General features: G+C 40.6%; 1 long non-coding RNA gene across 1 annotated transcript; it reads left to right on the top strand.

Annotated features, from left to right (window-relative positions):
- The first annotated feature begins 13,710 nt into the window (after window positions 1-13,710).
- On the top strand, window positions 13,711-17,983 carry LOC137830950 (uncharacterized). The gene is made up of 2 exons (XR_011084294.1): window positions 13,711-14,367; window positions 17,469-17,983. It is a non-coding gene; the product is annotated as an uncharacterized lncRNA (long non-coding RNA).
- The last annotated feature ends 1,745 nt before the right edge of the window (window positions 17,984-19,728 follow it).

Here is a 19,728-nt window from a genome sequence, read left to right as displayed (position 1 = left end):
TCAACACGACATCTGGATGCCTTCGCATGGTCCGCCTCAGACATGTCAGTCATAGACCCAGACTTCCTATGCCACCGCCTCACCATGGACCCCCAGGTCAGGCCTGCCCGTCAGAGAAGAAGGAAGTTCAACGAGGAGAGGCGACAGGTCATAAAAGAAGAGACAAAGAAGCTGCTGAGCGCTGACCATATAAGGGAGATCCAATACCCTGAGTAGTTGGCAAACGTTGTTGAACCAAGTGGTGTTCAAGCTTTGAAGAATCCAAATCCTTTGAAGGATGTTGAAGCCTTTGCTGTGCTTGGTGTTGCTGTGCTGGTTTAGTATAGTTCTGGGTAGTTTGGTGTTTGTAATCCACCTTTGACTAAATCTAAAGCATAACCATCTCAATCTTTGTGAAAGTAAATGTTTTTAAACTAAGTTAAAACAACCGATTGTTTTGTCGAAACAACCGATTGTTTGTACTTAGGTGTTTTGAGAAAAGATTGAAAACTGTTTTTCAAATGGTTGAACTGTTAAGAACCAAAAAAACCGATTGATTCGAGGAAACAATCGATTGTTTGTTTTGGGACCATAATAGAAAAACTGTTTTATCTTTGACTGAGCTTTAAATGATTTAACTGCTTACGCTCCAGTCATTAAATGCTTTGACCAATCTTTTAATGCAATTTAAGAGTTTGTTAAGATTTGATAACAAACTACATCTTTGAATAAATTCAGAATAACAGATTTCAGAATCAATCTTTGACAAGTTTTCACTAAGAGTTTTTGAGTTTTCAAAGAGCTGAGATTGCTAAGTTTGTGTGATTGATCAAAGTCTGTGGAATAGGATTCTGCTTGTATTGATTTCAGATTATCTTCTGTAACAAGTGTAATCCTTGTACTCTGTAAAACAAGTTTGTTTCTATGTTTGCTGAGATTGGCTGTGTTCTTGAGGGGATCAAGATCAGCAATCTTGGTGTTGGTGTGTTGACTAAGGAGAGTGTGTTTCTTGAGGTGTTCAAGGTCATTCTCTTGGTTGTTGTGTAAGTGATCAAGTGGTGATTGCTTAGTGGATTTCCTCAGGGTTCTGAGAAGACTGGATGTAACTCTGGGTTTGGAGTGAACCAGTATAAGCATCTGTGTACAATCTCTCTATCTCTAACTCTTTAATTTCAGTTTTATTTGTTGTTTGCTGGTATAAACAATCGATTGTTTCTGTGAAACAACCGATTGTTTCTGTGAAACAACCGATTGTTTTTCTAGTTGTGCTTATTTTGTTTGCTGTTTTTGGTAAACTGAATTTCTTATCAATAGTTTCCTGAGATAAATTCATTCTTGTTTTAAAAGTTTACGAAAATCTTCTTTAAACAATTCACCCCCCTCTAGTTTAAAGCCATCCATTCTAACAAACGTGGTCCTTGTGAAGAAAGCCAATGGGAAATAGAGGATGTGCGTTGACTTCACAGACCTCAGTAAAGCTTTCCCGAAGGACTCGTACCTCTACCAAGCATCGACGCCTTGGTGGACAACGCCTTGGGCTGCAGGATGCTTAGCTTCCTGAATGTTTTTTCTGGATACAACCAGATGAAGATGCATCCCAGGGACGAATGCAAGACAACGTTCATGACAGAGCTGTCTTGCTACTATTACACGGTGATGCCCTTTAGGCTGAAGAATGTAGACGCCACCTACCAGAGGTTGATGGACAGAGTACTCGCACTCATGATAGGGCGAAACGTGCAAACCTATGTGGACGACATGGTGGTGACCTCACAGGTGAAAGATCAGCAAGTGGCTAATTTAGAAGAGCTATTTACGACAATAGCTAAGTACAAACTAAAGCTGAACCCCGAGAAGTGCGTGTTCGGAGTGGAAGCGAGTAAATTCTTGGGTTTCCTACTCACCGAACGTGGGATAGAGGCGAACCCGAGAAGTGCGCTGCAATCCTTGCGATGAGAAGCCCAATCTCAGTGAAGGAGGTGCAACAGTTGACTGGGCGGGTGGCTGCTCTGTCTAGATTTGTATCAGTTGGAGGAGACAAGGGTCACCCTTATTTCCAGTGTCTGAGGAGGAACAACAGGTTCATCTGGACCAGGGAGTGAAAAGGCGTTCCTCAAGCTGAAGGAGTACCTAGCCAATCCCCAGTGTTGTGCAAGCCACAACTGGGTACTCCACTCCGCCTGTACTTCGTTGTGACGGAACAGTGATTAATGCGGTCCTTGCAGGAGCAGGACCAAGTGCAAAAGCCTTTTTATTTTGTGAGTAAAGTATTACAAGGGCTTGAGGTAAGATACCAGGCCCTAGAGAAGGCAACCTTGGCAGTAGTGTTCTCAGCAAGGAGACTTCGCCGCTACTTCCAGAGTTTTACCGTGGTGTGATGACAGACCTGCCTATCCGAAAGGTACAAAAGCCGGATATGGTGGGAAGAATGGTACAATGGGTAGTAGAGCTTTCAAAGTTCGATGTCTAGTACGAGCCCCGAGGCCCTATTGAAGGCCAAGTCTACGCAAATTTTATGGTAGAGCTCTCCTCGACAGATGCACACCAAGAGGAAGCCAACTTCCGGTGGGTGCTCTCTGAGACGGGTACTCTAACCAACAAGGCAGCGGGGTAGGTGTCATCTTGGAAGGACCGAACGGGCTATTGATCAAGCAGGTCCAATGGTTCGCCTTCAAGGCTAGCAACAACCAATCAGAGTACAAAGCCCTCATCGTTGGCATGCTACTAGCCAAGGAGATGGGGACGCAGAGTCTTTTGGCGAAGAGTGACTCCCTATTAGTCACAGGTCAAGTGACAGGAGAATACCAGGCCAAGGACCCTTAGATGGCCGCATACCTAGGGTACGTCCAGATGCTGAAGGGGTCATTCGTGGTGTTCGAGCCAGTGCATGTCCCTAGAGAGTAGAATGCCCGAGCTGACTTGCTAGCTAAGCTCGCCAGCTCAGGCAAGGGGGGCAGACAAAGGACAATCATACATGAAACCCTGAAGACACCTCGAACTTTCACCGCAAATAACTTGGTAGGTGTCCACCAGATCAACACGACGAAAGGAAGGGCGAGGAGTCATCAGTCACTGACCCAGGAGACACTGAAGACTCCTAGGGTAAGCATATATCTAGTCCTGGGGGAGGAATCAATGCAGGTTTTCCTGGTTGAGGGAGGCGAAACCTGGATGACGCCCTACAAGCGCTACCTGGCTGATAGGATACTCCTATTGGAGCACACAGAGGCCAGAAAAATAAAGAAAAATTATGCCAAGTACACTCTCATCGATGGAAAGGTGTTCAGACATGGGTTCACCCACCCAATCTTGGTCTGTGTAAGCGGAGACCAATGTGCACGAATAATGGCAGAGCTCCACGAAGGGATATGTGAGAGTCACATCGATGGACGATCCATAGCATAAAAGGCCATTCGTGTGGGATATTATTGGCCAACCGTAAAGGAAGACTGCACGAGGTGCGCACAACAGTGCAAGCAGTGTCAGCAACACGCAGATTGGCACAAGGCGCCACCAGAAGAGCTCAGGTCGATTTACAGCCCCTGACCATTCCATACATGGGGAATTGATATCCTAGGACCCTTTCCCTTGGCAATAAGGCAGATGGATTACCTCGTGGTTGCCATAGAGTACTTCACGAAGTGGATAGAGGTTGAGCTAGTGGCGCAAATCACGACCCACAAGATCCAGCACTTCGTGTGGAAGAACATAGTGTGCCGCTTCGGGGTACCGAAGTGTTTGGTGTCTGATAACGACACACAGTTTGCAAGCCAACAACTGGGCAAGTTATGCTCAGAAGTTGGAATAAAGCAGGTGTTCGCATCAGTTGAGCACCTCTAGACAAATGGGCAGGTCGAGTCTGCCAACAGAGTCCGGCTCAGAGGTATGAAGAGAAGGCTCGAAAAGGCCAAAGGAACCTAAGCAGAGGAGGTTCCTAGAATTGAGTGGGCTTACCACACCACTTCCCAGTCCACCACCAGAGAGACACCCTTCAGCTTGGTGTATGGGTCAGATGCGATGATTCCCGTGGAGATCCAGGAGAGCTCGCCACGCTTCCAAAACTCGTGGCTAAAAAGTCTAACGAAGAAAAAGGTAACTTGGACCTACTGGATGAAGTCAGGGAGGAAGCAAGAATTAAACGAAGCATTAAAGAGAAGGGTGGAGTATAGCACAGCTCGAAGCTGAAGCCTCGCCAGTTCCAGGTCGCCACCTGGTGATGCGGAAGCCCACCCATATCAATTGGAGAACAACTTTCCCAAGTGACTGGTCCTTTCAGAGTGACAAAGGCCTTTGGGAATGGGCATACAGGCTTGAGACGCTGAAGAGAGCGCAATTCCTCATACATGGAATGCGACAACCTCAAGTTTACTTCAGTTAAAATTTAGCATTGTACATATTCTTAGGGGACGCTTTTTCCCTTATAAGGGGTTTTAACGAGGTCACCCAATAAAAATCGATTGAAGTATTCGAATTTTTGTACAATGCAGTTACGAACCGTCCTTGCGTTAGAGGTCTTGAGAGTGGGAAAGGTAGGTTACAGAGAACCCTCCCCTCAAGTGAGAAGCCAAGGTTGAACGAAATGGTTCACCAGAGAAATCCTCCTTCGCCTTTGAGCTATGACAGGTCAGTTACGAACTTCGCTTGGTTAGAAGTCTCGAGAGTGGGAATGGTAGGTTAACAGAGAAAACCTCCCCCTCGGTGAGAACACCAAAATGAACAAGTAAGGTTCACCAGTGAAATCCTCTTGCCTTGACGAAGATGAAGTCAGATAAAACCTTCCCTTGGTTAGAGGTCTCGAGTGCGGGAAAGGTAGGTTCGCAGAGAACGCCTCCCCCTCGAGTGAGAACGCCAAGGTTGAACGAAATGGTTCACCAGTAAAATCCTCTTTCGCCTTTGGGCGGAGATGAGGTCAGTTATAAGTTGTTCCTTGGGTTAGAAGTCTCGGAAGCGGGAAAGGTAGGTTCGCAGAGGACACGTCTCCCTCGAGTGAGAATGCCAAGGCTAAGCAACGCAATTCACAATTAAATCCTCCCCTAACTTTAAGTAAGGGCGAGATCAGTTCAGAACCTATCCCATGGGTTATAAGTCTCAAGGGTGAGCGGGATGGTTCGTAGAGAATGCCTCCCCTCCCATTCGAGTGAGAACACCAGGGGAAAGAGGTAAGGTTCGCCAGTTAAATTCTCCCTTGACTTTATACAACCAGGACGAGTTCAGTTATGAGTTTCTCTTCGGGCTAGAAGTCTCGAGACTGGACAAGTTGGTTCATAGAGAACACCCTCTCTCTCGAGTGAGAGCACCATAATGGAGACAGTGCGGTCTAGAAGGACAGCACGACTCGCCAACGACATCAGTAAAGCACCTCCTTACTTAGTAAGATAGGAGCAGAGTCAGTTAGAAGGCCTCTCTCTGTTGTGCCTTATGAAGTAGGTTCGAAGAATGACAACTAGAAGTTCCCTCACATTTGTGTTTGAGGGTGATGTTAGTTACATGTTAGTATGCAAACCCCACTGCCTAAAGAAGAGTATACAGTAGGGCGGGGGTAGGTAAGTGTGCTACCTAAGGTTCGAGTGTTCGTCGAAGGCGTTGTGTTACTGCGAGCCACTACACTGAACAATCAAACACGAAGAATGCAAGTCAAAGTAAGATAAAGTATATTATTCAACAAGTTAAGATAAAGAAAACATCAAGCAGGTTCAAGTAGTTAAAGTTTAAAGCAATTAACAATTCAGACAGTGAAAGCAAACCAAGCATTTATAAATATGAAGAAGATTGTTTTGTTGAAAGACCAAATACAAGCTAAGAGGGGGGTGCCCTAGGCACAACTTGCCCATCTACGACGTGGTTCGACGTTGCGAAGGGTGAGGAGTCCATCTCAGGATGCACGCAGGCAACCTGAGCAAGAGCATCCTCGAACCCTGCAGCGTAGGCGTCGGCAGCGTCCTCGATGAGTTCTGCCTCAGTCTTCTTGAAGGTCTCAGCTTGTTGGGTGAGTTTAGCCTCCATCCGGCCAAGCTGCACCTCTTGATTAGTAGCCCTCTCCTCAAGTTTGGCCATCTTAACCTTGGTTTGCTCAGCCTCTTCTTCCAGCTCCACCACCTTGGTGCACAAAGGCAAGACCCTTGACTCAAGATCAGCATACTTTTGACCTTTGTTGAAGAGTATTTTCTTGGCCTCCTTTTTGGACTGGCGGAGGCTGCTTATCTCTTGATCCAGAGCAGTTTCACGATTGGTGAAGATCAGAACCAGTTGGGCCAGGTCCTCTTTCTTCTTCTCCTCCGCCAAAGCCAGGTCTTCCTTGGCCTTCACCTCCACCAAGGCCAGGTCTTCCTTAGCTTTAGCCTCCACCAGAGCCAGTTGCTCCTTGATCCTTGCCTCAGTCTTTCTTGTGAGGGCGTTTGATTGGGCAAGGAATTCGCCAAGACTGAGGCCCAGGCGTTCTCTTATTACATCCTCCTCCAAGTCCTCCGATGCCCCTCGCTGGAAGCTTTTGAGGGCAAGCTGAAGGACAGCGGGCAGCTCGGGGGCGAATGGAGTTTGCTCATCTCCAGGGGCGCTCTCGCCGCCACCTTTGAGCGCAAGGGGGACCGCGACGATGGGAGCAGAAGGGGCTGGGGAAGGCACAGTGATGGGAGCGGAAGGAGCTGAGGCACCAGGCACCCTTGGCGACGAGCAAGGGCGTCAGCTAGCCTAACTCTCTTTTCTGCGTTGAGTACCATGCCTACACCAAGATAGGAAAACATGAGAAGACAATAATGGGGGTTAGCAAATACATAAGTATGAAGAAGCAGAACACTCAATAACAAGCAAACACACTGAAGTAAAAGAACAATAGTAGAGACGAATCGATGTAGCCCCTGATGCCTGAGGCGCTGAACTCATGTTTGATCAGTTGGGCAGTGTTGAACACTGCCCCTAGACTCGAGAGAACCTGACACACATCGCGATCAGGAAGGGCCAGTTCCTCGAGAGTTTTAGGTTTCTTAAGTCTTAGTTCCCTCACCCAGTATAGGGGGAACCCGTCCAACAAAGTGGGGTTGTGCTCGGTGCATCACACCCTAAAGAACTTCCCTTTGAAGCCCTTATGATGGAAACCGTCCAGCCTCAAAACTTTTGGCCAAGAAGATAGACGAAGATTGAGCTTTAATAAAGAGTTTGTAAAGTCTTTTTCTTCTTCTTAGCCTTGTAAAATTGTATAGAGTAGTTAGGAAGTTTTGGTCCTTGTATTTGGGCCAAAGTAGAGAAAGATGTAAATAGAAAACAAAGTAATGTGTAAATAGTAAAAGAGGGGTGCAAATAGAAATGTAGGCAAGGAAGGCATGAGTCTCCACATGTCTTCTCCTTAATGGAGAGGATTTGCACCAATAAGGTGGTGACACTTGTCACACTCTCATTTGAGAGTTTTTGAGAGACTTTATCCTATAAATAGGAGTCTCTTGTACATGTATTTCTTTAACTTTGAATTAGTAATGAAATGCTGCCTAATTTTGGCCATTCTACTTGTTCTTAAGTTATCCCTAGGTTAGTCTCCTTCAAGACTTAGCCTAGACTATTTCCTAGTGAGTTGGCCTCACCTCTCACTCTCACAAATTCCTACTCCACTTCAATCCATGGAAACTCCTCTTGAGTTTCTTTAATGCTTCCGCTCATCATATCTCCTTCATCATTCATCCAAAGAAGAAATTACAAAGATCATTACTAGAAGAAGATCGTTTTTCCATCATTTGGTATTCAGAGCTATGGTTGTAAGATCTTCTTCTATTTTTTTCTAAATTCCGTGTTGTTCATAATGTTCTTGATTGTCTTGAATGTTTACCGATTGATTTTGTCTTTTTGTTCAGTTCAAATTAATTGTTCTTACTTGAACCTTCATGTATGTGCTTTTAGGTGTTCTTGTGTTTATGTTCATGTGTGCTTTTGAATTTTTTTGAGTTTTCTTCAAATTTGTTTGGTGAAATTTTCAATATAATTGAGTCATTTTTGATTTATAATCATATATGTTTTGTCTAGAGTCATGTTTAGTCAAAATTTGTCATAAACTCCATTAGTTGAACTTTTTAAAGTTTTTTTCAAATATCTTCATAGATTAGAGCTCTTGAGTGCTTTTGATTTTCATTTTGAGTTCATAAATTGCTACTAGTCATTAGCAATTTCTTTAAAGTTAGGTTTCCATTATCATCTTCTCCAAAATTCATTTTCGAAAATTCTTGAAAATTTTCCGAAAGTTTTCGTGGTTCAAAAAGCGATTCCAGTGCTGTGCATGTTTATCTGAACTGTTTGGAGATCTCATTGGATATTTGGTGCGGACAGTGAATCCAGAGGTACGAATAGCATATCTATGCGATTTGTGTTGATTGTTCTTCATCTTCTGCTTCATTTTTCTTCTTTGGCTTCATTTGAATCGGTGCGCGAAGATTGATCGAAGAATAGTAACGTGCCAATCGGAGGTTAGTGATTTCCGATGACCTAAATCGGAATCGCGCGTGGAGGTATTGGAAACGGAAGAATAGCAAACGTAGTGGCGTTTCCAGCGAAACCGGTGAACGGAGAAGACGATCGGAGAAATCTGTTTGAATCACGATCGAGTTGGTTTGGTGAATCGAAAATCGAAGAATTAAAACAGTGAAGAATGAATTTATTCATTAAGTTCTTCTTCCACTTCACTTCCGATTCCGAAGATTTGTGATTCTGCTTTTGCGTTCATCTGGTTCTTCATTTCTTTTTGGAGCGATTTTGGAAATCTATGATTGAAAATCGGTTTCTGCCACTGGATTGTTAAAGCATTGAAGCAATTTGTTTTATTCGTCGTTTTGTCCTGAGCAATTTGAACACTATTAAGTTCTTTTCGTACAAATCGAGAATCGTGATCGAGACGTTGAACGAACGGATTGTGTTGGATAATCAAAGAACTGGTGCGGCGTTCTCTAGTGACTAGAGTAGATGATGGAAGAGGACCAAGCACAAGCCCACATGCAAGCCCACCAAAGGGTAGATTTGGGCCACCCATAGAGTTATGGCCAAGAGGATCCAAGAAGACGTTCTTTTACATGTTCAAATGCCATAAACTCTAGTGTAGAGTAGACTTTAATTTCTTGTCAAAATTAGCATAGGAACTTTATTTGTAATTTTCTTAGAATTAATTTTGGCACCTAAAACACCAACCTAGGTAAACTTAGAGTTTCTAAAAAAACCTCTAAATTTACCAAGGCCGGTCTAGAAAGCCCATGTCGGGTGAGCATAAAAACTAGACACACCCCTCCCCATGTGCTCATTTGTACACCCATGTGCCATGTGCACCCATGTGCTTCACATTTACATTTCATTTGGCTAGCATTAGGTTGCATTATGGTCCTCCTTAGCCTATAAAAGGAGGAGCCTACACCTTGTATTTTCAAGTTTATTGTGAGTAAGTTATGCTGCCATTTTGTGCCAAGCTTTGCTTCTCCTAGAATTCTAGGCTCTAAACTTCACTTCCTTCACCTCTCCTTGGGCCTGGTCGAACCTCCCTATAATCATACTTATCATGCACCTTCAAGATCAACACCACTCTTAGGAGGATCTTGCACACACACCTTCATAGCTTCCGCACCATTTTCTTACATGATTCAAGAAGACCTTCATGAAAATGCCATCAGTAGAGGAACGAAGAAACTGCACTCTATGATTGTGCACACAGCTTCGTCTTCTCAAACGTGGAACTGAAATTGAAGTGATTTTGAGAAGGTTAGTCATTCAATTGATTAAGGTGAAGCAATTTCTAGAGAGTTATTCCACTCTTAGGAGGATCTAGCATGCACACCTTCATAGCTTCCGCACCACTTTCTTACATGATCAAGAAGACCTTCATGAAATGCCATCATTTGGTACATGAGCTTGGGTTCTTCAAGATGAGTTGCTTTTGGTCTTTTCATTTCTAGTTCTTCTTTTATTTCATGTTGTTTATCTTTTCCATAATTGTCTTGCTGTTTTTGCATTTTAATTTGTTTTGGTGTGCTTGTGGAAGATCCAACCGAAGCACTTTTGTTCAATTGATCTTGAACAAGTTCTTGTGCAAATTGTGATAGGATTCCATACACCTTTGAGTTGCTATTTTCTTTTAGGCTTTTGAGTCTTATTGCTTTCTTATTTGATTCATATTATGCTTTTGAGTCTTAATTTCTGAATCTTATATGTTTTGTCAAGTCATGTTCATCCACAATGTCAACAATTCTTAGTAGTCCTTTATTGGCTGATTGTTTCTTGATTTTGGGTATCTTTAATTGCTTTGAATCTGCTGTTCTTTGAATCTTTTGGTGCCTTTTTAATTTTAGTTTGAGTTCATATTGTGTTTAGATCCTACACAATTCTATTTCACAAATTTCCATTGTTTTAAATTTTGGTATCTTGCTGTTTTTGTTTCTAGTTTCCAGAATCCCCTGTTTCAAATTTTCTGTGCTGGCTGTTTTGTTCCAGAAAAATATTTCCACTCATAGGAAAATTTTGATTCTCAGGAATTTGCAAGTTTGAAGTGTTATAGAAAGGAAAAAAAATAATTAGTCCAAAAGAATCAACAGAAAAAAATGATAAATCTTTTAAAATCAGTGTGCAAATCTGAGGCGCTACAGCTGGCGTAACGGAACACCAAAATTGCAAAATTTATTAAAAAAAATTGGTGCATGCGTTTTGAGTGATTCCAAAGCCAGATTTTAGCTAAGATCTTGAATATCTTGCATATCAAATTTAAGAATCATATCTTAAAAACAAAGCTCAGCATAAATTGGGGAAAAACACGTTTCTGGCCCACAACATTTTCCAATGGTGCTGTTTTTTTTATTTGGTCATCTAATTCTAGTGCCATTCTTAGGATTCTTTGTGTGCCTACCTTTATTTTGGTACCTTTTATTTGCTTGCTTAATATTTCTTGGACCTCTTTCTAGTTGTCATAATCTAACTCCTTTGGTGGTACTGTTTTATTCAATTAAAATTGTTTCTTGCTTTTGTTCTTTGACCTCTAATTTGGTGCTGGAATTTATTTCTCCTTTGGTGCTTAATTGAATGGAAACTGACTTGGGTAAGGTCTAGTCTTTTGATAGGTGCTGGAATTGGAGAATTAAAACCTTCATTATAAGGGAAAACAAAGCCAAGGCCGAAACAAGCTTTCTTGAAAAACACTACAAACACTTGGAGGGCCAACAAGCAAAGACAACAAGAAAGTGCATTTAGCAAAAAAAGGATCAACAAAGGGAGTTTCTTATTTTCCTTGCAACTTAATTTGTGTTAATTACCTCTTAATTACGATTTAGACGGTGAGTGTGTCTTCAAGGGCTCAAAGTGTCCAAGAAGCCTCACCGAGGGCCGACTAGTATAGAATTCTTAATTGGCAATTGTTAATTGTTTGTAATTGCCTTTTCTTTTGCTTAGTTAGTGACGCTTTGCATGATTATTTGTTAAGTTTGTGTCAAACCGTCTAGCTTTGTTGATTAGTTAGCATACATTTGTTTTCTTGCATTGAAAAAAAAAAGTTTTGATTTCTCAACTTAATTGTGTTTTAAGTAGTTTACTAAGAGGAAGTTTTGTGTGAAGACATTGAGGGATAGTTTTTGGCTAAGGCAAAGGCTTGGTACTTAAGTAGTCCTTTGTGACTCACCTCCCTTACCTGGAAGACTACCTTCTTTGACTTCCCTAAATTTTTTCTCAAGGTAAAATACTTCTACACACAAAGTTTTAGTCATGTCTTCTCACTCCTCTAAATCTCTTAAAAGTGAGGTGAAATCCTTGAAATCTATTTTGAAACAACTTACTAAGGATATTCAATCAATTTCATCTAAATAATTGGAGAATAGATCAAAACTAATGAATTGACTAAAGCAAAGAATGAGAAGTCTCAATTTTCAAAAAAATTACATTCTCATGCATCTAGCTCTAAACATCATGATTATCTTGGGAAGAAAGTCTTAGGAAAAATGAATATCATCAACAATTCCCTAGGAGAGCTAGGAAAGAGAGACAAGAAAACCTAACCAAGCATATCTCTCACACTCAAGCTAGAGAAATTCCATGTTTAGAATACCTTGGCAATGATCAATTAGCATCTCAATGTTTCAATGAAAGATCTATGATCTTAAGGACAAAGATGAGAATAGTAGCCAAGAAAAGAAGCTAGTGAGAGTGAAGAAAATGTAAAAATAGAAAAGCAAGAGAAAACCCTTGGAAAACAAAAGGCGTGGGAGAAGAGTGTTCCTTCCCACAAGGTCATTCAACAAGAAGGAAAAGTTGAAAATACATTTGAAAATATACCTCTTGTTGAACAACCTAGCCTTACCTTTTGTAAAGGAACACTTGCAAGCCTAGAAAAAAAAAAGAAGAATCCTTAAAAAAGGCTTGCATAGATAAAAATATAGTAGATTATTTTACATACATGCCAAGATATCACCAAGTGAAGGTCAAGTCATCTATAGGCATCTACAAAGACAATTTTTTATGTGAAGTAGTGCCTAAAGAAACTTGTCATGTCTTATTGAGACAACCTTTGCAAAGAATTGAAATTTCCATGAACAAAGGTTGTATCAACGAGACTACCTTCACACATAAAAGAGAAATTCTTCATGAAGGAGAACTCATGGGTCAAAATAGAGTTGATAAAACTCTAGAGCTTTTAAAAGGAAAATTATTGTCACCCATGAGAAAAGATGTTCAAAGACATTACCCTAGATACATTCCGTGTTTTAAAAATACATCTAAGGCGATGTCTCATGAACTCTATACTCCTTCACCTTTTGCAAATGATCCTTGGGAAGACATAAGCCTAAATTTCATATTAGATCTTCCTAGGACAACAAAAGGTTTTGATTCCATTGTCATAGACATGGATAAACTCTTCCTTAAAGAAGTGACAAGTCTTCATGGTTTCTCTTCAAACTTAGTGTTGGATAGAGCTCCAAAATTTGAAAACCATCATTTGAGGATTCTCTTGGAAAAACTTGCAACTAAGTTGTCCTTTTCAAATTCTTATCATCCTCAAAAGAATGGTCAAAATAAAATTGAAAACATAGCTCTTGTTACTATGCATAGAGAAATCATGAAAGCCAACCACAATTCTTGGGATGAGTATCCTTTTTCTATTGCGCATGCATACAATAGAGTAGTCCACAAGACTACTAATATTTCTACATTTGAAGTTGTATGTGAACATAATCCTCTTTCTCTTTTTGCGTTGTTACCACTTCCTAAAGGAATTATGCCTAAGGAACAAGTAACCACTATTGAAAATTTTACAAAGCATGAGAGGATTAGAGAACACATGCAACCATCAAAAGAGAAATATTGTAAAAAGTTGCCAAAAACAAAAGAAAAACAAAATTGGCAACTTCATAAAATTGATTTGTATATAACTGCTTCAACTAACTCATTTGCTTTATTAGATAATTCCCCTAGGTGGACGTTTGATCCGGGAGGGCAAGCATAGTTGAAGAAGCAAGAGGCTGCTATCCGAGATCAAATCTCTAGATCTGAGGATAGATCTTCTCAAGGAGAAGGAGATGATGGACACCATCCAGCCACATCCATTCCCTAGCCATGAAGAAGAAGAAGCAATGGATTTGAGGACAAATCCTTTTCAAGAGGGAGGGGATGATGGAAGAGGCCCAAGCACAAGCCCACATGCAAGCCCACCAAAGGGTAGATTTGGGCCACCCATAGAGTTATGGCCAAGAGGATCCAACAAGACGTCTTTTACATGTTGAAATGCCATAAACTCTAGTGTAGAGTAGACTTTAATTTCTTGTCAAAATTAGCATAGGAACTTTATTTGTAATTTTCTTAGAATTAATTTTGGCACCTAAAACACCAACCTAGGTAAACTTAGAGTTTCTAAAAAAACCTCTAAATTTACCAAGGCCGGTCTAGAAAGCCCATGTCGGGTGAGCATAAAAACTAGACACACCCCTCCCCATGTGCTCATTTGTACACCCATGTGCCATGTGCACCCATGTGCTTCACATTTACATTTCATTTGGCTAGCATTAGGGTTGCATTATGGTCCTCCTTAGCCTATAAAATGAGGAGCCTACACATTGTATTTTCAAGTTTATTGTGAATAAAGTTATGCTGTCATTTTGTGCCAAGCTTTGCTTCTCCTAGAATTCTAGGCTCTAAACTTCACTTCCTTCACCTCTCCTTGGGCTGGCCGAACCTCCCTATAATCATACCTATCATGCACCTTCAAGATCAACACCACTCTTAGGAGGATCTTACACACACACCTTCATAGCTTCCGCACCATTTTCTTACATGATTCAAGAAGACCTTCATGAAAATGCCATCAGTAGAGGAACGAAGAAACTGCACTATATGATTGTGCACACAGCTTCGTCTTCTCAAACGTGGAACTGAAATTGAAGTGATTTTGAGAAGGTTAGTCATTCAATTGATTAAGGTGAAGCAATTTCTAGAGAGTTATTCCAATTCATAATTTAGCGTTTCTGGAAAATACTTTGTAATTGTTGAGTCAGTTTGATACATTGAAGTGTGCGCGCCAACTGTTTGTTTAAAATATAAAACACTGAAATTGGCATTGGAGTGTGATTGAATTGCAAGAACTGTATTGGTAAATACTTGTTATTGATTTGTGCTAGCTGGAATTGAATTCGCAACTTCCGTATTTGATTCAGAGGTGATTTTTGTGATTAAGTTGCAATTCAAACAAAACAGTTCAGTTCTTTATTGTTGGTGCAGTTTTGCCTACTTCAGTGCAGAATTTATGCATAAGATTGGTTGCATTCACTGGTTAATTGGAAATTGAATTCCTCGTGGTTAGTAGAAATTATAGTTTCTGACTTTGGTGCCATGTAGTTGCTGTCTTGGTGCTGAATTTTCTGGTTTAGCTTGTGAAATTGGAAAAGTGAAGCTGTTGGTGAATTTTAAAATTGCAATTGACAATCGTAGGTCTTCATACTAGCTGTTCTGATTCAGATTTGATGACTTGAATTCTCTGCATCATTGATTCAATTTTGAAACTGTGCCTCTGAATTTTACGTCATTTTTTTTTCTTTGGTGCTGCTGTTTGAATCAAATTACTGCTAGGTGCAATTTTCTAACTAGCACAGCGTGAATTTTGAGCAGTAGCAATTGGAGTTGTTTTAGAATTGGTGCAGATTTTTATTTTTCAGCACACCATCTGTTTGATAATTTGACTTCACTTCTAGAATTGGTGCGGGATCTACAGTTCAGAAAATTTATTTGCTTCCAACAATTACTTTTGTAATACATGTGAGCAAAATTTGGGTGCAGCAACAATGTTCACTCAAAGATACATTTGAGAAATTGTGGGACCCACGAAAATAGAATTGAGACAAATAGTGGGTGGTCGTACGTGAACTTGCATCATATGTTCAGATTGAATGGCCAATTGAATTGAGAAGAACAGTGTAGAAGTTGGGATTCGCATGAAATTGGAGTGAAACAACACGATAACTTGGGCTGCACAATTCTAATTGAAGAATTTTAGTGCAGTAATTTTGGAGTTACGAAAAGCAGGATTACAATTTTTAATTTGGACCAAGCTACATTGGGCAGCAACATTTTGGATTTCATGGTCTACTAAGAATTTTCATCATTCTTTGTTTTTCTTTTTGTAATCCAATTCTAGTGCCAATCTTTAGGTGCTTCTTTTGAGTGCTACTTTCTTGAAAACCTTTAATTTCTTGCTTGTCTTGATTTTATGGATAATCTTTGTGTTTGTCATCTCTAATCTCCTTTGAGTTTCACTCTTCAAATTGAGCTTTTATTGCTTTTATTATTGACCTCTTGAAGTGGAATATACCTTGAATTTGTTCTTTGTGAGAATTGAGCTAACTTCTAGGTAGCATCCTAAGAGAAGGCAAAGGACTTTGCAAGGGGTACTCACCTTTGGAGGACAAACAAGTAAAGGCTTGGAGAGAAACACTTGTGAGAGAAGAGAAGAGAACTTTGAAGATTATTTTTTTAAAATTTTGTGTGATTTCAATTGTTTTGTAATTTGGCCATTATCTTTACTTTAGGTGTCTTGGAAGAGACTTTGGTGTTCTTCCATCTCCTACAAGTTTTCTTTAATTTTCTTATTAGATACACGCTTTAGACGGTGAGTGTGTCTTGAAGGTTCACAAGTGCCTACAAGCCTCACCATTAGGAGTCATCTAGTTTAAATTTTTGCAATTTAAATTCTTAGATTTTAAAAGCTTTCTTTTAGTTTCTTTCTTTAGAAAACTCTTTGTTTGTGTTGAAGAAGTTTTCATTGGAAGGAGATTTGTGAAGTGCATTGGGATAAGTTCTGGCTAGGAAAGACTTGGTACTTAAGAGTGTCCATTGTGACCCACCTCTCTTTCCTGGGAATTTACCTTGTGTGCTAAACTCACTTTCCTTCTTGTGAAAAATCTTTTAAATACAAAGCTTAATATGTCTATGTATACTTCTTGTCATAGTAGAAAGATTTATAATCCTCATTATAAAAAAAAGGAAGGATGTGTTTTGAGCCTAGAAGTTTATATTATTCTACTGAGTCTGAAGTATACATTCCTTACTTTGATGGAAATAAAAATGTTGAAGCATATTTAGAATGGGAAACAAAAGTTGATCAAATCTTTGAAAAACATCAATTGGATGAATTTAGAAAATTTTCCATGGCTACCCTAAGTTTTCAAGAATATGCTAGGTCTTGGTGGATACAAAGGGAAGCTGATGTTAGAATTGGTAGAAAATCAGAAATATTGAATTGGGATGAATTGAAGATGTGTATGAGAAGAAAGTTTGTTCCACCTTCATATGTGAAAAAGAAAAAGCTTAGAGAAGAAATGAAAGAGCTTGTAGAAAAAGGAAGAAATTTTATATACAGAGAAAAAGAATATGTTATAAGAGAAAATGAGTTTAGAGAAAAATTTCAAGCTCTTGTCAGAAAGAAAGAAGAGAAGGATAAAAGGGAAAGAGAGGACAACGAAAGGAAAGATAGAGAAGAGAAAGAAAAGAGAGAGAAAGTGATGATAAAAAAAGAAAGTATAAAAAACTCTTTTTCTGGAGTTGAATCATATATTGATAACATTTTATCTTCTCTAGAAAACCCTTGTGAGGATGTGCTTGAAGAAAAATCTATGTTTGGAGCTGAATCAGAAGAATGTTTGATTGAAAAAAAAGAAGAGGAAACCCACGAAGAAGAAGAAGAACCTTTTATGACACTCCCTCAAAGCATGGCTGAGAAAGAATCCTTAAAGGGGGATTGCAATACTTTGAACTCTTCTTTTCAATTATATAATGCTCATTCTTCTTTACAAAAATCTCAAAAACCAAACTTTGTGATGTTGTTGCCTAGCTTGGGCAATAAACAACACAAAGTGAACAAAAATATTTTTGAAAGGGGCCTTATGTTTTTCTTTAAAAAGAAATTTAAAGATAAAGGACCTTATTTTTGTTTAGTTTTCTTTTGTTTTAATTTTCTTTTAAAAAAAGAAATTTATCTCATGTTTGTTTGATGTTGTTTATTGTAGATTGACATTTGACCCAGGAGGAAAACATCAAATAAACAGAGGTTGCTGTCATTGAGCATCATTCAGATCTGAGGACAGATCCTTTTCAAGAGGGAGGGGATGATGGAAACCGTCCAGCCTCAAAACTTTTGGCCAAGAAGATAGACGAAGATCGAGTTTTAATAAAGAGTTTGTAAAGTCTTTTTCTTCTTCTTAGCCTTGTAAAATTGTATAGAGTAGTTAGGAAGTTTTGGTCCTTGTATTTTGGGCCAAAGTAGAGAAAGATGTAAATAGAAAACAAAGTAATGTGTAAATAGTAAAAGAGGGGTGCAAATAGAAATGTAGGCAAGGAAGGCATGAGTCTCCACATGTCTTCTCCTTAATGGAGAGGATTTGCACCAATAAGGTGGTGACACTTGTCACACTCTCATTTGAGAGTTTTTGAGAGACTTTATCCTATAAATAGGAGTCTCTTGTACATGTATTTCTTTAACTTTGAATTAGTAATGAAATGCTGCCTAATTTTGGCCATTCTACTTGTTCTTAAGTTCTCCCTAGGTTAGTCTCCTTCAAGACTTAGCCTAGACTATTTCCTACTGAGTTGGCCTCACCTCTCACTCTCACAAATTCCTACTCCACTTCAATCCATGGAAACTCCTCTTGAGTTTCTTTAATGCTTCCGCTCATCATATCTCCTTCATCATTCATCCAAAGAAGAAATTACAAAGATCATTACTAGAAGAAGATCGTTTTTCCATCACCTTATATGATTGCTGGAAGAGCGTGAAGAGGACTCTCCCTGCCACGCCGCTAAAGCTCACCCAGAGGTTCTTCCCGAGGCTCTTAGCTTCAAAGAAGTGGAGGAAGACATCGTCCAATGAGGGGGTGCCCAAAATGGTTGCACAATATAGAGAAGGTCGTCATGAAGGCCCAGCTGTTGGAATGCAGCTGGGCGGGGGCCACGTTGATCTCCGTCAACAACACCCTCTCGAAGCCGGTAAGGGGGAGATGCAACTTGATCCGTTTAAAGACAATTTGATAGAGGAAGAAGAAGGGCTCTCCTTCATTGGCCTGGTCATCGGCGCACACTGGTTCGCCCTTGCACAGGGACGAACCGAGACATAGGCATCACTTTCTCGCCCAAAGACGTGCCCTTTACAGTCGGGCTCACCTTCTCGGTGTTTCCTCACATCCTCGCTAGAGTTGAGTGTAGAGGTTTCAGTGAGAAGCTCAGCAGAGGCCCAAGGGTACAAGGCTCTGTAGTCTAAGTTGGGTGGAGGGTTGGAAGTGGTTTTCGTTCGAGACATCCTTAAGAAAGTTAAAAAAGAAATAAAAGAAAAGGAAAAAACGAAGGTTTAGAAGAAGGCCATGGTGTAACGTAGTAGAACCAGAAAAACCCCACACTCGAAGAAACCCAGAAAAACAGAGGAACAGGGGAAAAAGCAGAGAAAACCTAAAGTGTAGGAATTTAAACAGTCCTAGGCAGTTATCAAGCAGCGAAATAAAAAAACAAGGGCGATCAATGGATAAAAATCATACATTTGGTTTATGAGAGTTGAAAGTTCTGGTTTTTCCCAAGAGAGAAGTGAGAGCGTTCGAAGAAGAAGATGAAGCGATCACAAGAGTTTCTAAAAGTGATGGAACAGTGATTGAAGCGTGCGTTTTTGAAATACTTAACGTAAATTAAGAAGCGCAAACGACGTTAAGTCCTAGCCGTTGGATCAAGACACGTGTGCGCAGATTAAAACGGGCGTAGGAAAGTGTCACTTCGGTGCACTGTTCACATCTTGTCACACAAAGCCACGTAGGTCGCCAGAGGCGAGGACTTAGTCTCTTCGCTGAACAAGTTAACAACTTGAGACTAGGGGCTTGTGTACCGACCAGTCCTTGGGCGTCGTTGACTACCGGTAGACGTGGGGCCACGTAAGCTGGGTCCCACGAGCGGCATGGGCCAGGGTGTCGAGGAGTGGTCAGGCGTCAGTCATGTAAGTTGGGTCCCACAAGCAGTACACCCAGAGTGCCTCGCAAACGGTACGCCTAGAGGGTCAATGAGTGATCAGGCCTCGATCATCAGGATGTGTTGACGTGTCATCAGACCTTGGCAAGTCAAACAGCGGAGCTAGGCCACGAGATGTGGATCCCAAACAACACACCAGTTATCAGTTAGGGAGAAGCCTAGATCACGAGGGGCTCATGCGTGTGGTGTGGATGACGCATTCAGGCGTAACACAAGTAAAGAGCCACTGAAAGAGATAAAGCCTGAGAGGGTTACGTTCTAGGG

This window comes from Phaseolus vulgaris, chromosome 6, assembly GCF_000499845.2.
Source record: "Phaseolus vulgaris cultivar G19833 chromosome 6, P. vulgaris v2.0, whole genome shotgun sequence".
In the NCBI taxonomy this organism is placed as follows: Eukaryota; Viridiplantae; Streptophyta; class Magnoliopsida; order Fabales; family Fabaceae; genus Phaseolus; species Phaseolus vulgaris.
The sequence above is the reverse complement of the archived record's forward strand: the minus strand, read 5'-3'. Positions and strand labels throughout refer to the sequence as shown.